Raw genomic sequence first — 9195 nt, 5'->3', positions numbered from 1 at the left:
TTGAAGAACCCAGCCGGCTCCACAAGAGAGAAATAATAACAGGCATCACGATCGCAATGCTGCTCGGCCTTGGAGCCACCGGCGTGGCCATGGGTGTTTCAGCCCTCGTGACCCAACACCAGGGATTTTCTCAGCTGCAGATGACTATTGATGAGGACTTACAAAGGATTGAAAAATCCATCTCCTTTCTAGAGAAATCTGTTTCCTCGCTCTCAGAAGTCGTCCTGCAGAACAGGCGAGGACTGGACCTCTTGCTCATGCAACAAGGAGGCCTGTGTGCCGCCTTGAAAGAGGAATGCTGCTTTTATGCAGACCACACCGGAGTTGTACAGGACTCAATGACTGAACTAAGAGAAAGGCTAGCCCAGAGAAAAAGAGAAAGAGAAGCCCAACAAGGATGGTTTGAGTCGTGGTTTAACCAGTGTCCATGGCTGACCACCCTTGTTTCCACTCTAATAGGCCCCCTCACTATGTTACTCCTAACGTTGATTTTCGGGCCTTGCATACTGAACAAATTGGTGTCATTTGTTAAAAGCCGGCTAGAAAAGGTCAACATTCTGTTTGTTGACCGCCAGCAATTGCTCTAGAGCACATTTATTTTCTGAATGTTATATCACCTTTTATAACTTGTTATGTAGGTTTTTACTAGTTCTTGAAATTTTACACCATTTATACTTTGCATGTTTTTTAATCAATCATGGGGGGGGGGGGGGGAAATGTGGATAATTAAGGATGGGGGGGGGAAATGTAGGAGATTAGGGACAGGCGTTCGGAAGATATCGCGTTGTGCGGGACAGGTAAAGCCCCTCCCCTCTACAGGTAATACCTGACCAGAAGGAAGTGACGTGGTAAACCCAGGTTATTTAACCCTGTGTAACCCATGAATAAACGCCATTTGCCGTCCACCAAATTGGTGTCTGTGAGCTGATGGCCCGAACGACCTGAGGTGGTCGTCGTACCGTTCCTGAACCAGGTCGCTACGCCTCCGTCAGAGGCAACACCCCTTAAGTTACTTATGGTTGTCTCTTCACTACACCAAGCAGTCCAAATTCACACACACACCAAAAAACACAGTTCCCCCTTTTACACTAAGAGATCTTTTGCGAGAAATCTGAAGACAGAGCCCTCAACTGAGTATGGGGTGCTTTTCACCCAGGCGTGTGCAGTTTGCGGGGAATTCAAGTCACCCCCCTTGCTTTCTAGACACCGCTCACCCTTTGCGGGGTGTCGGGCTGGGTGCGGCTGGAGTGAAACGTCCTTCCCCTATTACAGACTACACACAACCTTGCAACCCCTTCTGTCTGTCAGATCCTGTCCGTGACGCCAATTTAATGTCACGATCCGCTAATGCAAGCGGGGGTCGTGATGGTTCGTTTATCGATCTCAGAGTGTAAAAGGACACAAGAGATTTCAGTTTTAATCAAAACAGTGCACCTTTATTAAGTGTCCACAACACAGTAATGCAATAGAAGAGAGTAAAAGAGAGAGAGAGAGAGAAACAAAGTAGAGAGGGGGAAAAAGAGGGGCAATAGCTACCAACAGATGAGACGAAGCCCTCGTGGTCTTCCGCCAATAGATTCGTCTTCTTTCCGTGGGGAGATCTTGGACTCGGTTATTTCAGAAAGTCCCTTTATAGTCCTTTTCAGAAGCGAGGGGCAACTGGCCAAGAGGTTGGGAAATCTACAGCCGTTGTTATGGGGTCCGTTGCTTTGGGAAGCAGGTACAGGACAGACGTACAAGACAGGTGTACCGGACAGGTGGACAGGACAGGTCATTCCTTTCCGCTTCGGTGCAGTCCTTCCCGCCTGGGCAGCAAGAACGGCGCAGTCCATTGGGACCTGCACTAATTTTCCTCAGGAATGCGTACCAGCTCCCAGTGGGCACACCTGTAGGCAACTCTTGGCAGACATCCCACCTCAGCCAGGCCAGGACTGCTGTGTTCAGTCTCTGTCCTCGGCGATGATCGTGAGGCAGATGAGGGATTTTCGGACCGTCTCTTACACCACCCCGTGACTCACGATTGTCGTCAAGCGAGCTCCATCAGCACAATTTCGTAGTGTCATTGTGAAGTTTTCAGGACTCATCAATGTTGGTAGCATATCCCGGAAAAGGGTAGAAAACATAAGAAAGGAAGGAAAAGAAAAAAAAAGAAAAAGAAACAAAAGAAAGAAGTGAATGATTTTTTAATCAGAATACACATGTAATTTTTTAATCAAAATACCTCTAATTTCTTATCACATCTTATTTTAATACTCGTGTAGTTCGTCTCGTGTCAACAACCTTGGGGATGTCCACAGTGGATGGGACGTGGACGTCTATTATAGATGTCAACTGTGTTAACCGTTTCATCATTCTCCAATTCATGATGTATAAGACTGCTGATAAAGCAAAACCAATCAAGATCAAAATCAAGAGAACAATGATGGGATGGCACAATTTGTTCAGGACACCTGTAGCAGTGGGTGACCACCCAAAAAGAGTATCCCACCACCTGTGTTCAGCATCTTTCTTTACCCTTTCTAGAACACGATGTATTTCTTTCACATTGTGATGAACAGTTACCAAGGTTTTCTGTCCATTTTTCTTGATCTTTTCCAAAATTTCAATTAAATCTTGGTGAAGCAACAATTGCTTTACCAAAGTAAGATTCATCCCAATGGGGGTAGGCAATAATTGGTGGATCAGTGTGTAATTGGACTGTAAAAGGTGATAAGAAGTAACTGGGGCTAAATATGAAAAATCACATCCTATGATTTTAGTAAAGTTACAAACACAAAAATTTGAATGATTTTTAGTATCTACTACTACATTTTCTACAAATATTTTATCACAAGCAGCTCTTAAGCATGCACATCCATTACCTATATAGACAAGCACTGTTTCAGGAATTCGTTAGGATGAATTTCAAAATGACAGATATTTTGTTCTGTATCTAAACCAATGTCTTGAGCTCTAATTGCATTACTTTCACAGATGAACCCTTGTTGTTCTCGGACAATACAAGTTTCCAAATTAACAGTTTGCCACTTCTCACCGATTTGACGGGCCCATTCTCTATGCTCGAAAGGATAGAGAACAGCTCCATCATGGTTCAGCCCTAATGCAATGACAGGGAATATCAAATGCACTGAAGCGTTATGTATGGTTAGTACAAAGGCTGTGGCTGTGTTTGTGAGGGGATCGTAGGTAAAATTTACTAAGTTCCACCAGGATTGGAATTCTCTTTCAAAATCAGCGGCACCGTCCCAGATTATTTTCCGAATTTCAGTAGGAAAAGTGCCTTCTTCGCCTTCTCTTATAATTGAGGCAGCAACTGGCTGGACGCAGCTGAGAGCCAAAGAAACGTTGTTTTGTGTAGCACAGAGCATGCCAATTATCAATTTGTGGTCATTCACATTCACCTTTTCCCAATTTGGTAATGTTTGATAACAACCACTGATGGCTTCCCAAGGCTAATAGGGATGACTGTAGTGGTTGTTGTATTTTAGTCAAATCTGTAGTTGTGGCAGCCAATTTATTCATTAGCACTTCTGAATCAATACTATTGAAGATTCCCAATCCTGTTCCCACAACGCCGGTTATGTCTCTTTGCGTCCGTTTCTTAGAAGGGTTCCGCTTCTGCAACCAGTTTGTCCACCCCTTGAAGGAAGTTTGCAGAAAAGGTGAACAAGCTGGCTGAACAACTGAGACATTGTTTTGCATCAGCAATTTAACTTGTTTGAGGGACCATGCTGGATTCTTCATGTCCCTCGGAGTTCTTCTGTGAAAAGCAAACACAACAGAGTCTGCCACCAAAGGCAGAAAAATTAGAACGATGGAATTATCCAGCGTGTATGTATCCAATGCTCTCTCCCTAGGGCATCAGAGGCTACCCATGTGTGGAAGGAATCTTTTCAGCTTTATACCGGCTAGCGCTTGTATTTCAATGCCTTAGAAAGCCCCGAGCAGCCTTGAGAGGTAGCAAGGGCGATCTAGCGCTTTGGTAGCTCTAAAATCGGTACCTGAATCAGCTGCAGAGCAAATACCATCAGCAGAAGCAAAGAGGGAGAAATACAGCTCCCTGCCCGCTCAATTCCCTGCAGTTAGAAGCTTTCAAACGAGACAGACAACCAGAGATGTTCGCAGGAAAGTCGCTGAGCTGAGTGAGAGAGCGTGGCCTCCCCTCGACCATCTTTTATTAGGAGAAGGGGAAAGGGGAGGACTGGGGGCGGACCCGGGGTGACCGGCCAATCAGACACTGCTGAAGAGTCTGAGTTACATTTGGCTTTGCCCGCGCTTGGAACAAAGGAGCTCGGAGCACATGGGCAGGAGCACGTGTCTTTGGCAGGGGGAGGGGAAGCTCGGAACAGGCAGCAACAATTCCCAATTTTTTTTTCCTTAAAGCTGGGTTGTAACTCTTAGCAACTTAAAAGTGCATAGAACAGTAACAAAACAACAGTGCAAAATAGAATTGTAATCTATCGTCCTTACAACTCAACAGTACCTAGGATGCCTTTAAACTAGTTCCCCAGTCAAAACTCAGGGGTTTAGTTAGGACATCTATGGTATGGAGTATCAGGATGAAGATTTACAAAATACAGTGCAAAAACCTGAGTGCAAAACAGTGCAACTTAAGGGATTAACATAAAGATCTGCAGTAGGGGGTTTACATGAAGGTGCAAAATCAGGATTCTTTTTACGGCGTCTCTCCCAGGAGGCAGTTTTAACCTCCTTAACTTTTGAGGAAGTGACATAAGGTTTTACCCATTTCCCTGGGATCCATCTCAGTCCTTGAGGGGTAGATACACTGGCATACCCACGTCCCCAAGTTACAAGTTTGTACGGTCCTTGGATTTTTTGAGTCTCTGGGTCCCACATCAGGACTTCTGGATTTTCCTTCAGTTTCTGTCTCCCGGTGTTCTGGAAATGACGATAGATGGCAGGGTTTGGATCCTCAAAGGTGCCATTCAGGAAGTTTACGGTAAACAGTGCTTTGCTGAGTCTGAGGACAGGTGAGTTGAGTTTGGTGGTCCCTGACTGTTGTAGCAGCATTCGCTTGAGGGTTTGATGGGCACGTTCAACAATGCCTTGTCCAGTTGGGGAGTGAGGAATACCTGTAACATGTCGAAATCTCCACTGCTGACGAAAGTTTTTAAACTCCTGGGAGGTGTAGGCAGGTCCATTATCAGTTTTTATCTCCTCAGGTACACCGAGCACAGCAACAGCTTGGACAAGATGTTTTTCAACATCCTTAACCTTTTTACCTGCATGTGCAGAGGCATACATAGCACCAGAGAAGGGATCAATAGAAACATGAACGTATTTTAATCTCCCAAATTCAGGGAAATGTGTGACGTCCATTTGCCACACTTCACCGCTATTGATGCCTCTGGGATTGACCCCCATGCCCAGTGATGGAAGCTGTAGCTTCTGGCAGCTGGGACATGTTGCCACTATTGCTTTTGCCTGTGTCCGCGACAGATGGAACATGCGGATAAGAGCAGGAATATTTTGATGGTACATGGCATGGCTCAATTTTGCTTGTTCAAAAACTTGGGGGAGCTTTGGTAAGTCAGCGGATAGAACTGTATCTGCTGGCATAGCCAGAGCATCAGCTCTACGATCACCTTCCGCAATAAATCCTGGCAGGTTTGTATGTGATCTCACATGCATGACAAAATAGGGATGCTCTCTGCGGGAAACCAGATAAATTAATTTTGAGGGCAAATCATAAATTTTCTTGTTTGAGATTTCTTTTAGGAGAGCATGCTCAGCTCTAACAGTTACTCCAGCTACATATGCTGAGTCTGTGACCAAATTAAAGGGTTCTTTGAACCTCTCAAATGCTCTAACGACAGCTGCTAATTCAGCTACTTGTGGTGATCCCTGGGTTACCTCGATGTCAGATTCCCACTTTTGCGTCTTTGGATTTTTCCATGTGACCACGGACTTTTTACTTTTTCCTGAGGCATCAGTAAAAACGGTAATTGCATTGAGGGGTTTTCTACTTTGAATCTCTCGAGGGATGAAAGAGAATGGCAGATTCAACATGTCATGTTTTGGGTAATGATTTGAGATTTGGCCTGAGTAACCATCTAATGCAAATTGTAAATTTATATTATTTTGGAGTAGGTGATCTAATGCGTCAGTTGTTACAGGTAAGTAGATGCATGCAAAGTCACATCCTGCCAGGGTGCGGAGCCTTGCTCTACCCTTCATGATAATTTTTGCCATTAGTTCTTGTGGCTGTGTGATGGTTTTAGGAGGTTGGAGTGGAAGGAATACCCATTCAGTTATGATGAGGGGTTCCTTCTGCTCTTTGTCCCACTGAAATATGAGGCTGTGAAAGCGTGGTACCTTCCCTAGAATGACAAGCTTAAAGGGTAGGGAGGGCTGATACCTGTGTGCTTGTCTGGTGGAAATGAGCTCTTGTATCTTTTTGAGAGACTGCCTTGCCTCTTCTGTCAGGGATCTAGGGGATGCTGGACCACCTTCCCCTTTTACCAGGTTTGCACTAGGAGCTACATCCTCTGTGGTGAGTCCTAACCAGGACCTTAAATACTTCAGTGTCCCACAGATCTGTTGCACTTCCTCAAGTGTTTTTGGGTTATTATTAATGGTGACGGGTGTTGGGGTGATAGAGGTTTCTGTGATTTTGAGTCCGAGGTATTTCCAAGGGCTTGTTCTCTGCATTTTTTCAGGTTGCAATTCAAAGCCCTTGGCCTCTAAGGCCTCAATCACCATGTTAAGTGTCTGCTCGAGATACTGATTATTGGGAGCACACACCAGCACATCATCCATGTAATGCAGGATGATGGCTTTCTCTGCTTTGGCACGGATGGGAGACAGAATTTTAGCAATACACTCTTGGCAGAGAGTTGGGGAATTTTTCATACCTTGGGGAAGCACAAGCCAATGATAACGTTCCATGGGAGTTTCACGATTAAGGGATGGTACAGAAAATGCAAATCGGGGGGCATCTGCAGGGTGCAGTGGAATATGAAAGAAGCAATCTTTAATGTCAAGAACAGCTAAATGCCAATGTTGTGGGAGCATTGAAGGTGATGGCATACCTGGTTGAAGGGGTCCCATGTCTTCAATAACCTTATTAACTTCTCTAAGATCTTGGAGTAGCCTATATTTGTTCTTTCCCGGTTTTTGTACTACAAACACGGGTGTGTTCCATGGGCTGTTAGTTGGAACTATATTTCCTTTAGCCAATTGTTCAGCTACTAATGTTTTGAGTGCCTCTAAGTTTTCTTTTTTTAGCGACCACTGGTTAACCCACACGGGTTCATCTGTTTTCCAAGTTAATTTCTGTGGATGGCACTCTGCTTCAGTGGCCTGCAAGGGAAAATTTTGATGTCTAGGGGTGATATCAATTTTTGTTCCCCACTGAGACATGGCATCCCTTCCCCACAGGGTGAATTTGGCGTCTAGGACATACGGACGAAGCGTCGCTATTTGTCCTTCAGGACCTTCAATTTGGATGGTGTGTTTGGACTGCTTTGCAATTTGGGTACCTCCAATCCCTTGTATGATGCCCTGAGATTGCAATTCCCATTGCTCAGGCCACTTATCAAATGGAATGACAGACACATCGGCACCTGTGTCTATCATTCCCATTATGCTGATTTTATGTGATTTGTAACGCAGCTTACATTCTATTACAGGTTTGCCATTTCCCAAAACCTCAGTCCAACAGATGGCTGGGATATGACCATCTGTGGGCAGGTATTTGGGCAGTGGAAAGGCCTGTGCAATGACTTGACCCTTTGGCATAAAGTACGGTGGATTTATACATTGTACAATTAGGTTAGAACACCCGTTCTGATCCATTTTCATGAGTGTGGGTGTAACCTCTATCCCAGCAGGTGTTTCCCAAGTGTCCCCAATAACAAAAAGGTATGTAAATTCTGGCATGTGGTCCACATTCTGGAATGAGATGGGTATTACAGTCTGTTTGTTGTTGTAGAAATGGTGTGCTTTATCACAGGTCACCTTAAACCTGAGTCCAGAAGTCCAAGTTGCTTTGTCTGCAGCCCTATTTCTGTCTGAACGCGGAGCTGTTAGGACGCGTTGAGTCGCTAGTTTCCCTGCTGTTGACCTGGGGAAACAGTCTTTGGAGAGTTTTTATCAGCAGTTATAATCGCTCTGCAATTGCGAGCTACGTCCCTTTTTCTGACAACGATAGCATACAAAGTTACCGCGCAATTGATTCTCTCCTGTACCCATAACATTCTCTACAACTTCCCCAACCATCCCCACTTTTTTCAAAAAGGGAGCAGCTGTGTTCAGCCGCACCTTCTTCGTACAGACTTCGAGCATGGATTCAACAGTAGGAGGAGGATACAGCGGGAGAGTGAGAATGACTTGTTTGCAAGCATCGTTTGTATTAACTTGGAGAAGTTCGAGTAGGAGCGCTTGTTGGAGGTCAGGATTAGGGACCTGGGAAGAGACAGCTTCGCACAAACGGTTATAAAAGTGAATAATATTTTCATTTGGCAATTGCTTGATGATGGGATAATGAGAATTAGGAGTTTGAGATGGTAATAATGTTAAGGCCTTTTCAGCAGCACGTGTGATTTCAGTAAGAACTGGACGAGGGATAAGCATTGCTTGTTTTTGAGGATTTGCCATATTATTGTCACCAGATAAAAGGTCTAATGTGATGTAATTGTTTTCAAAATCCAGGTAATTATCTGGAGTTTGCCACAAAATTTTTAATAAATCAGATAAAATTATTTTCCATTGCTTTTTCCACACCATAAAATCACCAGGTGTGAGAAGAGTTTGCATTAATGTAAGTAAATCATGAGGTACAAGTAAGTGAGTTGCAAAAGTAGCACTTAAAAGGCTCTTAAAATAATTACTATGCATTCCAAACTCCTTAATTGCCTTGCACAAATCCTTAATATCAGAATAAGGAAGGGGTTTCCAGTCGGGGTTCGCTCCATTGCTAGTACAAGAGAGTGTAGTAGAAGCATTTGGAGTTACTTCCCGGTAGGCATGGGCTCCCGCATTCAGAGGGGCAGTCACGGGATTGCGGGAACCTGGGGCGGGACAATGGAAGCAGGGGCGGGACAATGGGAAGCAGGGGCGGGACAATGGAAGCAGGGGCGGGACAATGGGAAGCAGGGGCGGGACAATGGGAAGCAGGGGCGGGACAATGGGAAGCAGGGGCGGGACAATGGAAGCAGGGGCGGGACAATGGGA

This window comes from Coloeus monedula (genome assembly GCF_965178545.1).
Source record: "Coloeus monedula genome assembly, chromosome: 32".
NCBI classification, from domain to species: Eukaryota; Metazoa; Chordata; class Aves; order Passeriformes; family Corvidae; genus Coloeus; species Coloeus monedula.
Note: the sequence above shows the minus strand (reverse complement) of the source record.